Consider the following 12,529-nt stretch of genomic DNA (forward strand, 5'->3'; position numbering starts at 1 on the left):
ATCCATGCTGTTTGTTATTTGCAGCTTTGACCATAATGACACTTACCTTTTGGTCACTGTGATGAGGGGGGTTTGGTCCCCATCACCACAATGCTCCACATCTGCTGCATTTTGTGAGCCCCCACTTAACTTCTGCTCTACACAGTGAGGGGGTGTTCTTTTTACATTGCCACAGTGCCATGATGATGCTTGCCTTGTGTATGTCACACTCATGTGTTGGTCACACATGTGCTGTTACTTACATTGTATGCTCATAGCCATAATCACTGTAGTGGGCATTTGTCACAGACTACACACTGTTGTCATGATGTCATGGGGGATGTATTTTGCGGACATACCTGAAGTTTGCGTATGCTGGATGTGTTGTGCATCACCCATCCTATGGCTGGGGGTGGCAGGGGTGATGGGCAACAGGTCCCCTGTGAGTGGGGGTGGCAGGGGTGATGGGCAACAGGTCCCCTGTGAGTGGGGGTGGCAGGGTGATGGGCAACATAGTCCCTATGGGTGGGAGTGGCAGTAGTGATGGGCAACAGGTCCCCTGTGAATGGGGGTGGCAGGGGTGATGGGCAACAGGTCCCATATGGGTGTGGGTGGCAGGGGTGATGGGCAACATAAGCCCTATGGCTGGGGGTGGCAGGGGTGATAGGCAACAGGTCCCCTGTGAGTGGGGGTGTCAGCGGCGATGGGCAACATAAGCCCTGTGAGTGGGGGTGGCAGGGGTGATGGGCAACATAGTCCCTATGGGTGGGGGTGGCAGTAGTGATGGGCAACAGGTCCCCTGTGAGTGGGGGTGGCAGGGTTGATGGGCCACAGGTCCCCTATGGGTGTGGGTGGCAGGGGTGATGGGCAACATAAGCCCTATGGCTGAGGGTGGCAGGGGTGATGGGCAACAGGTCCCCTGTGAGTGGGGGTGTCAGGGGTGATGGGCAACATAAGCCCTGTGAGTGGGGGTGGCAGGGGTGATGGGCAACATAGTCCCTATGGGTGGGGTGGCAGGAGTGATGGGCAACAGGTCCCCTGTGAGTGGGGGTGGCAGGGGTGATGGGCAACAGGTCCCCTGTGAGTGGGGGTGTCAGGGGTGATGGGCAACATAAGCCCTGTGAGTGGGGATGGCAGGGGTGATGGGCAACAGGTCCCCTGTGAGTGGGGGTGGCAGGGGTGATGGGCAACATAAGCCCTGTGAGTGGGGGTGGCAGGGGTGATGGGCAACATAGTCCCTATGGGTGGGGTGGCAGTAGTGATGGGCAACAGGTCCCCTGTGAGTGGGGGTGGCAGGGGTGATGGGCAACAGGTCCCCTATGGGTGTGGGTGGCAGGGGTGATTGGCAACATGAGCCCTATGGCTGGGGGTAGCAGGGGTGATGGGCAAGAAGTCCCATGTGAGTGGGGTTGTCAGGGGTGATGGGCAACATAAGCCCTGTGAGTGGGGGTGTCAGGGGTTATGGGCAACATAAGCCCTGTGAGTGGTGGTGGCAGGGGTGATGGGCAACATAGTCCCTATGAGTGGGGGTGGCAGTAGTGATGGGCAACAGGTACCCTGTGAGTGGGGGTGGCAGGGGTGATGGGCAACAGGTCTCCTGTGAATGGGGGTGTCAGGGGTGATGGGCAAATTAAGCCCTGTGAGTGGAGGTGGCAGGGGTGATGGGCAACATAAGCCCTGTGAGTGGGGGTGGCAGGGGTGATGGGCAATATAGTCCCTATGGGTGGGGTTGGCAGTAGTGATGGGCAACAGGCCCCCTATGGGTGGAGGTGTTAGTGGTGCTGGCCATGCAACCCCTATGGTGGGCTGTTGTTAGTGGGCAGGATGTGGATCCCCTGTGTGTGTGTGACATTTTGCGGGTACATGTCGGATGTTTATGTGGTAGGTGTCTGACTTACCGCCTGCACTGTCGGCGTTTGTTCCTGATCCGGTCATAGATGTAGAGTACTGGTATGAGCTGCGCGATGGGATTCATGATGTGTTCGTGTCGTACACGCTGCTTGTTACTCCGTCTCGTACCCGCTGCAAGCTGGTACGTCTCGTAGCCGTGTATTGATTTGTGGCGTGAATCGTAGCTGATATGCTTGTTTTCCGGATGCTGTGACGTGGCGTACGTGACAATCAGTCCGGCGCGTAGGAAGTACGCATCGTACTTGTCATGCCAGAAACTGCTATGGATACTTCTTCCGGGCGACACGGTTCCTCTTTAGGAGTTACGGCTCGGACGGAGAATGGCGCTTGATTCACAGCCTACGTGTCGGTCGTGTTTTTGGCAGTTATGCGCATCGTACTTACTCTACAGGACGGACCGGCTCCGGGTACATGTCGGTCGCAGGGTAAGGCTACGGACAGCTGTCCGACCGGCCATCGGAATCGGCCCCTCAGAAAAGAACAAGATACTGGAACCTACTCAGTCAGGTTTTCGCACATCACACAGTACTGAGGCTGCCCTGCTCGAAGTTACGGACACCATCAGGATGCTGCTCGATGGGGACTCTCCTGTGATACTGGTGCTGCTGGACTTGTCAGCAGCCTTCAACACCATCTCCCACAATATACTACTAAACAGGTTGCGGGAGGCTGGTGTCGGTGGCTTAGCCTTTAAATGGTTTCAAAGCTACCTATCTGACAGAACCCAAACCGTTCAATTGGGGTTTATGTGTCGTCTCCGGTTGTGGTGGACAAGGGGGTACCACAGGGCCCTATATTGAGCCCCACATTATTCAATCTATATGTGGCCCCCTTAGCCTCAATTATCAGGAACTGTGGCTTTGAAACCATATCGTATGCTGACGATACGCAGCTGATTGTACATATTGATAATGACCCCGCCAAAACGAAAGCCAGGTTTGCAACTTGTATGATTAACATTGCAGACTGGATGAGGAGACATTTTCTACAATTAAACTCCTCTAAGACCAAGATACTTTTTTTTGGAAAAGCTGTTGATCTGTGGACTCCAGACTGGTGGCCACCCGAACTGGGTGTGGCCCCAACCCAAGAAGCTGGGCGAAGAAATTGAGGATAAGGTTAGATAACCAGCTCTCAATGGAGATACAGGTCAAAACGCTGGCTACCTCCTGTTTTGGGACCATGCAGATGTTGAGTAAGATCTTCCCATGGATCCCGCTTAGTGCTAGAAAGACCCTCATCCAGGCACTGCTAATGAGCCGCCTGGATTATGGCAACTCCCTATTGGTAGGAATCAGGGATGACCTCTTATCCAAATTACAGGTGGTGCAAAATACAGCTGCCCGCCTTGCTCTTGACAAACCAGCTCGAACCCCATCCTTGCCACTCTTACGCCAATTACATTGGCTTCCAGTAAGGAAACGGGCCACATTTAAATGCTGTGTCTGGTCTTTAGGTCCTTGCATGGACTGGGGTTGGTTTATCTGACTGATAAACTTAAATGGTATCAACCTACATGGCAGCTTAGATCCAGCAATCGTAAGACACTGTGTGGTTATAGAATTAGGAAGGTTAAGATGGGGGTCGCTCCTTTTCTTATCAGGCCCCCAAGTTGTGGAACAGCCTCCCTGAACAAATCCGACAATGCCCGAATCTGGCCCAATTTAAAAAGCTGCTCAAAACTTGGCTCTTCTAATGCTTTCCCCTTGCTGACCGCTAGCCTCTTTTTCCAGCGCCGAGAGATCTCCTTGGGGATGATTCGTGTGCGATACAAGTGATCTAAATAAATAAATAGAATATTACATTATTATGGTTTATCATCCAACACTTTCCCTGAGTTTAGTTGGTTTTGGAGTTAGAATAGTAAATTATTATGGTTTATTATCCAGCGCTTTCCCTGAGTTTATTTGTTTTTGGAAATGGAATAGTAAATATTATGGTTTATCATCCAGCACTTTCTCTGAGTATAGCTGGTTTTGGAGTTGGAATAGTAATTTTTTGGGGGTTATTTTCAAGCTGTTTTTTTGAGTTTAGTTTATTTTTAAGTTAGGAATAGTAATTTTTTCGTGTTTATTATGTTTTAGTTCTTTTAGAGTTTATAGGTATATTAAAATAAGAAAGGAGACGTATGTTAGTTTCTATTGGCAACATTTTTATTTGTAAACACAAGTATTTTTTTGTATTCACAATTACATTTCTTTCATTTGGTTGTTATACATTTTCTCATAACATTAAAAACATAATTCAGAAATGTTGATGTTATTCTGATTTTATTATAAAGTATAATGTATTTTTAACATCAATTTTTCATGTACAATTGAAAGTAAAAATTATATTACATACATATATGTTTTTATATTTTTCAAAAAATTTACTTTTTTTGTGGTATGGTCTTGTAATAGTAAGGTAAAATATTTTTAGTTCTTTAATTATGAATAGTTTCATTTTTATTGTTTATTAATATTTATGACAAAAACACATTTATATACATTTCTGTTTACTTTTTAATACATTATAATTTTTGTAAAATTGTATAATATGTTTTTTACAAGGTTATATACTGTATATTTTATTGTTTAATAGATTGAATATTATTTTTAATGAAATAATATATAATATGTTCATTAATTTAATTTACATATGTTTCAACAGAAATATTTGTTAGAATATATTATTTTTTCACATTTTCAAAGTTTTTGCACATTCACGGTATCTGAAATAAACATATATTTTAATATCTCAAATATTATATTTTGTTTTTGATAATATAATATTTAATGTATATTTTACACATATTTGTATATTTTATTATCATTTGGAGAAAAAAATTACAATTAATAAAAATATACATTTAATTGTTTTGCATTTTTTAAAATAGTTCTCCATTGTTGTCTATGGGGAGTTTGGGGCTCATTAGGATGGTGGAGAGACTGGAGTCCATCCGCCATCTCTGTGTAGACCGGGACCGTCCGCCATACATGCGGCAGTCCCGCACCACAAATTAGGATGCAACCGCCACCATGGCGGACGCATTCTGATGTTTAACATTGTGGCGGGTGCTACTGAAAGCAGCACCCGCAGCAAAGTGCAAATGGCATGTTGCGCATTTGACAGCACTACGTGGCAGGCTCCACACGGTGCCTGCTACATAGTGCTGTGAAATGTAGGAGTTACCAACTGCACACTCACCACCCCCTACACAAGGGGGGCCTACAACGGGCCACCGATACCAATCTCCACAAGCCTTTCCATGGTGGAAAAGCCTTTCAAAAACAGCATCATAATTTGGTAGACGGTGTCTGCTAGGCACCACCACCATTTGATGCTCCCTGCAACATCCGCCAGGCAATCGGAACGATTGCCTTTGACGGTTCCGTGGCGGACGGTCTTTGCGTCTGCCGCAGTTCCTACCGTCATCCTAATTCGGTGGTGGAAAATCGCTGTATGATGGCGGCAGGACCACCAGCCCTGCGGTTGTGGTCCTTCCGTCATCCTAATCGACCACCTAGTCTTTTTTAAATTTTTATTACGCTGCCATTTTTTTTCTATTTCCTCTCTTTTATATCTATCTGTTTCATTTTTAGGTTATTTTGGAAGACAGAACCTGGTGGTTGGGAGCTGCATTTTTTCTGTTAAGGTAAGTTTAATTTGATATACTTCTAACATAGTTTTAGGGTAGGGGCAAGGTAGTAGTAGTAGTGTAATTAAATTGGTTAGGTCGTTATTTGTTTGTTTTTGGTGAAGTTAGGTGTTGTTTTGACAGTTTAGTGTTTTATGTGTTTGACTTAGTGTTGAGTAGAATTACAGTGTTATATAGTATTAGTTATGTGTTGTATAATTCTGTTATCATGTATTTAGGGGCCGATTCCGATTCCGGCCGCAAAACGAACCGACCGACACGGACCCGGACCGAATACCGACCGACACGGACCAGCGCTGTACGACCCATGCAGTACGATGCAACGATGCAACCGACACGTACGTAATACAATCCATACGACCGAGCCGTAGGGAAAAGTGTGATCCGGCTGGAAAATCTACGCGATTTTCACCGAGCGACACAAATCCGGAATGAACCTGACCGACCCGTATCCGCGATGTCCGATCCGCGCAGTACGATGCAATGCATGTAAAACCAGACCGACTCGCACGAGACCAAGCCGCACGACCGACACGCCCAGAAAAACGGGCCCACAAGCAATAGAGACCTTCGCGACCGACGCGTATGAAACACAGAAGATAGGCAGCGTGAACGAGGCGGAGAAGCCCGCACGAGACAACAGCAGCATCCGTTTCCGTCACATGAACGTCTCCTTCATCCCTACAAAACCCAAAGGAAAAAAGACAAAAAAAGGACCAAACAGGCAATGACAAAGCCAATAAATATCAACAACAAAAAACTGGGACTAAGACACACCCACAACTCCAACTATATAAAGGACTACAATCACTACCATCATCCCTTGCAAACAGGAGACACAGCCAGCAGCAAACACCAGTACACAGCAACCACAGACACACTCACAACTCACCCATCACACAACCCACACACCATCAGCACCTCATACAAAAGCACACACACATACAGCCAGCAAAACCAACACCAACCCACCCTCACTTGCACCCTCACACACACATCCCTCACCACCATAACCATCACCATGCCCCCAAAGAAGAATCCAAAGTTCACAGATAGTGAGCTGGAAGTGCTGGTAGGCGAGATCATCAGAGTAGAGCCACATTTGTTTGGTACATTGGTCCAAAGGACCCCCATGTCACAGAAAACAAAGATGTGTGCAAGGATTGTGGACAAGGTAAACGCTCAAGCACCAGCAAGGCACAAAAAGGATGATGTCCAGAACAGGTGGTATGACGTGCGCAGGAGGGTCAAGAAACTCATCGAAAAAGATCACGCCCTAAGTCAGTGCACCGGCAGTGGCCCTCCTGCCAAACCAGTCTACTTCAGGACCTGGGAGGAGAAGGTGCGGGAAATCCTAAAACCAGAGAGCATCCATGGGCTAACAGACATACCAGAGCCTGGTGAGTACACAAACAACATACCCAAGATTGTGTGGCGAGGGGACAGTGAAACCATGCACCGCAAGCAAAGCTACACTAACCAATAGATAATCATACCAAGATGTGTATGCCAGTCAGACAAACACAATACCTGCCATCTCATAGTGACTTGGAACTGTGTCATGACATGCACCAACTTACAAACAAATAGAGCAAGCCAGTGTCACAAAGCTAAATAGACACTGCCAGACAGTTTGTCACCACAAACACACTACCTCACAGTGCAGCTGACTGGTAGGAAGGAATAGTGGGGATGCAGGTGAAGTGAGTGTATCCAAAAGCATGATGGGGCCTGTAGTCACAGATAATGCTCCCCCTCCTGATTGGCCCATCAAGACCTCACTGAAACATGCCCACATCACAGGGAGTGGAAAATGACTGACAAGATGGCTGACACTGGCTCCTGCTGTGGGGAGCACAAGGCCCTGCTAGGGGTTGTGTGCAAATCAGAAGCAGGACACCACTGACTGACATCTTTAAAGACAACTTGCACACCCTACAATGGAAGCACGTTTCATGAGAAGGAGGACTGACAGCCCTGAGCATACTTACCAGCATGTGGAGACACCCCCCCTCAACACAAACTCCACATAACTCACCGGGTAGAATGCATTGACACACACCTCAGTGAAATTTCAGCAAAAGATACCCCGTACTGGGTGCTGCTGTGTGAAGCACAGGGGCTCTCCTTGGACTTGTAGCCAAACAAACACCAGGATTTGACAGTCAGCCATCTTGCCATCGCTGTCACACTCCCTCACAGGGAAACAGAGTCAAGAGGAAGGAAGTATGTGCATGCTGGGAAGGGGGGTGTATCCAAGAGTATGATGGGAGTTGCAGTCACAGACAATCTACACCCACCCACATGGCCCAGCAAGCTCACACTGAACCATACTTGCCCCACAGGGAGTGTGAAGGGACTGACAAGATGTCTGACACTGGGCTCTGTTGTGGGGAGCACAAGGCCCTGCTGGGAAATGGCCAACAACAAACCCCAGGACTTCACAGTCAGCCATCTTGCCATTGCTGTCACACCCCCTCACAGGGAAGGAGAGTCAAGAGGAAGGATGTATGGGCATGCTGGGAAGGGGGGTGTAGCCAAGAGTATGATGGGAGTTGCAGTCACAGACAATCTACACCCACCCACATGGACCAGCAAGTTCTACCTGAACCATACTAGCCCCACAGGGAGTGTGAAGAGACTGACAAGACGTCTGTCACTGGGCTCTGTTGTGGGGAGCACAAGGCCATGCTGGGAAATGGCCAACAACAATATCAAACTCTGTCCGTGACAAGCTGGGAAAAAGTAGTGTACAGACAGGCATCTGTTCGAAAAGTAGAAAATGTAATGTTTGTGAACCATCGATGCATTTAGAAACATAACTCACATCGTGTGCCTTTTCCAAACACAGGTGGTGCTGGGCCCCCAGCACCAAATGATGAGGATTCCCAGTCCCAGACTCTGGCGGACACTGAGCTCTCTGGTCTGACTCTGTCGCTGTCCTCTTCGGATGACATGTAATCAGGAAGGGGGGACAGGAGAGCTGGTTGTTTTAAGAGGTCCTGTTCTAATGCTCCCGGGGGTCTACGTAGGAAAAGACAGGTAAGAGCAGTTCCTCTAAATGGCCAATTCGGAAAAGATCGTGATGATTAATCTGATATGAAAAGGGAAAAATTCAATTTCAGATCTTGTTGCCCTCACACACCTGTTAGGGTGTCATGCTTCATCATTGGGCGTGCTCCTCGTCGGACCGGCGCTGCAATGTCCGACGGGCCTGGTGGCATCTTTAGCGGAGATCTTTTGATCTGAGAACGCCGTTTTGTGTGAAGACCATGTGAATGATTGTGGAGGGTAATAACTCCTAAGAATGTGGGGATTCAAAAAAGATTAAAATAGGCCCTGGCCCCTCAGTAATTTTAATTAGGTTAGGTAGGGCTGGGACTAGATAAAACCAGGGAGGCTACTCAGGTGATTCTAGGTATCAGGGTAGCCTATAGTTGACAGAGGTCAACATGTTTCGTGTCATGGGTGCTCAAATTCGAGCGACACTTCTTCAGGACCGTGGGACCAATTATAAGTACATAAACCTCAATTTCTTATAACGGGGTACTTAAGGTCAACCACATGTAAAGCTGAACCCAAGTATGGTACAGGATAGATGGCTCCGCCTAAACAGAGGGAGACAAAAAATATAGAGGACAAGCATAAGCCACCCATTAGCAGCTTAGTCAAGAGATAAGGGTCCAACCGTCATGTTGAGGTGTCAATTATCTTCTTCAAAGGACTATGATTTCTACTCTAAATAACGAACTAGTTAGAGAGAGGACATTAAAAGTTTGAACTGGTACATATAAAACGCAACTAAATATGCTCAAGCAGTGATAAACAACTAAATTTCCCTTAAAAATTAACAAGAGAATTTCACAAGAAAATTTCAGAATATCGATCTTACCTCAGAGTGAGGGGGTCAGAGCTTCATAGGTGAGGGAGTAGCAACCGGACCACTGGAACGGTCCCACTGTGGCAGAGATATAAGCATCGCAAAATAACATACTGTACAACATGTAAATGAAATACTCTATCTCTATTAAGAGCGTGAGATGTGTTGCTCGGGGTGATAAATACGTTACTGGTACCGAGCTCCTCACTCCTCACATCAGGAATACTTTAAAGTGGTGTGGGCTAAGTAGTCTAGTACACTATGGTGATGGTTGGTGTACAGAAAGACGGTGGTGATAGTCATGGAAATCCATGGCTGTGGAATAAACCAATATCACAAAACCGCAGCGGTTGGATTTTGTAGCACACACTCGTACAAAGAAAAAAAATATATATCTGGATCGTGACAAGTCCGATCTCTATCAACTAAACATGACACATTACGCGAGGTCGATAGGAGGTGTGGTATACATCGTGGTGATCCTCCGACTGTAAGTGCATAGTAATTTTCTAATAAGTGAATACCAGTAGTTGCCAAGCCCCTTAAGGGTAGCGTGTTATGGCCAAACAAATGCGGGCAGAACAGACCCATAAGTAGAGTGCGTGGTGCTCGTGTTCACCCATGGCTAGAGTTCCGGTCGGGACTCAGTGGCGATCATATCGCATACAGTGAACATGGTTGAAGACTTACCCAAAAGGTGGCGGGGGACAGGCCAAAACAGGACGTGTCTGCTCCTCACCTGAATATTACCGGTGTCGGGTTCGCTTCCTGTATTTAACCTCAAGTCGATTGCGAGGTCTCGCGAGACTACGGGGGGCGACATTTTGTCCCAAGAGTGGTGCCTGACCTTGGATATCGAAACCCTATTTCGAGCTGGTTAGTATGGTACGGGGAAGATACACACGTTGAAATACAACGTTATATCTTGATAAACTGTGATATCGTTTTACACAGGCCTGGATACTGAAGCTGGCAAGTAGCAAACCCAATAGTGATGAAGGTTACTAGAGGTTACTAGTAGCCGAGTAGCCATCAATAAACCCACATAGAACCCAGATGGTGCTCTCCCTTACAGAGGTAGCAGGGTATATAATTAGAAATGTTACATCACTACCCAGGGCGGAAATGTAATTTATGTGTAAAACAGAAGGTATGGTTCGGTGATAAAAACCAGGGAGTGTAGGCATGTTTATATACACGTTAGTTCCATGTATATATAGAGACAGGAGTTTTTTGGGGAATAATACGATACCATTAGAGGCCTTACACCACCGTCATGTTAGTGGAGGTGTGGTACTGACAGAGCCATGTATATTAGGTGTGTTATCACGTTAGTTCTGTCCATGGAATTTCGTCGTTAAGACCCCTTTCTTGAGTGGACAAACGAAAAATCCATCTCTGTTCAGTTTCAAAAAGTTTTTCCTGAGACCATGAGGGGTTACTTTCAATCACGGTCCATTGTAAATCATTGTGTCCATGCGGGTGAGTAAGGTAGTGTGTACTCAGTTTTGTCGTGGATCTTTCACACCGTATATTGCTGCGGTGTTCCATAATTCTTGTCTTAATTGGGCGTGTTGTCATGCCAACGTATCTTAATTTGCAGGGGCAAGTAATTATATAGACGCAATTATTGGAGTTGCAGTTGGTATGATTTTTCTGAGTCCAGACTTTGCCTGCTTCAAGAGTAAGTTCTTTGGTTGCCTTGGTAAGGTCACACACTCCGCATTGTCCGCAAGGATAATGTCCACGTACGGGATCCATATCCCACAGGGTCCTTTGTTTTGTTGGTTTTTTAATCTTAGGACGAGTATGTACTATGATGTCACGTAGATTGCTTGTGCGTTTATTCGCAAATCTTGGAGGGGATAAAGCCACTTTTCCCGTAGTCAGGATTTTCCAGTTCTTTTTTATGATCTTCTGGATCATGTTAGATTCTGGTGTGAAAGTTGTCACGCATGTCAGTGACTCATCGTTGAGTTTAATTTTTGGTTCCAGCAGAGATTCTCGGTTGTTGTTGAGTGCTCGTTTGTTTGATCTTTTTACAATAGATGTGGGGTAGTCTCGAGTCTTTAATTGGTGACTGAGAATAGCTGCTTCCTTTTTGTAATCGCTGGTTTTCTCGCAGTTTCTGCGAAGACGGAGGAACTGTCCAAAGGGTAGGTTATCCCTTAAGGCTTTTGGATGATAGCTTCCATATAGTAATAAGCTATTCCGATCTGTTGGTTTTTTAAAAGTCTTGGTTGATAGCCCACCATCTTGTAAGGTTATGGTGAGATCTAGGAAGTGGATCTCTGTGGATGAAACAGAACGGGTGAACTTCAAGTATGGGTCCAGGGAGTTGACCCATGTGAAGAACCTGTCACACGTCTCACTATCACCTTTCCATAGGATCAGGATGTCGTCAATGTAGCGTTTCCACAATACAATGTTGTCACGAAAGATGTTATCTGTCAGATGAAGATGTTCGAAATTCGCTACATAAAGACAGGCCAGGCTTGGAGCAAAGGTGCTGCCCATACAAGTACCTTGGGTTTGGTGGAAGAACTGGTCTTTGAATTGGAAGTAGCTCTCACACATAGCTATTGTGGCGCACTCCATAATGAATGACACTGGTGTAGTAGAGGTCCAGTCTTCTTTTAGCAGAAGTTCTTCAATCACTCTAAGGGTTTCAGTTTGAGGAATATTTGTATAGAGTGCCTCCACGTCCAATGTCATAAGGAGATTCACTTGATTGTTGGTATTGAACTCGGATATGAGATTCAAAACATCCCTGGTGTCCTGTAGGTACGATGGTATAAGTTTCACCAGCGGACGAAAAATAATGATCACAGAATTTACTGAGGGGTTCTAAGACTGAGTCGATCCCTGATACTATAGGGCGTCCAGGAGGTGGGTTTTGACCTTTGTGAATCTTGGGAAGCGTGTAGAACGCTGGTATGCATGGTTGTGAGTTCACCAAAAAGGCGGCCTCATTTTTAGAAATCCAGCCCTGAGTTTCTGCGGATTCCACGATAGATTTTATCCTCGTCAACAGTTTCCCTGTGGGGTCCGCCGTTATTCTCTTGTAGTACTTCTCTTGTGAGAGTTGGCGTAGGCACTCATTGTCGTAATCTGTAGTG

Source organism: Triturus cristatus, chromosome 8 (assembly GCF_964204655.1).
Source record: "Triturus cristatus chromosome 8, aTriCri1.1, whole genome shotgun sequence".
Classification (NCBI taxonomy): Eukaryota; Metazoa; Chordata; class Amphibia; order Caudata; family Salamandridae; genus Triturus; species Triturus cristatus.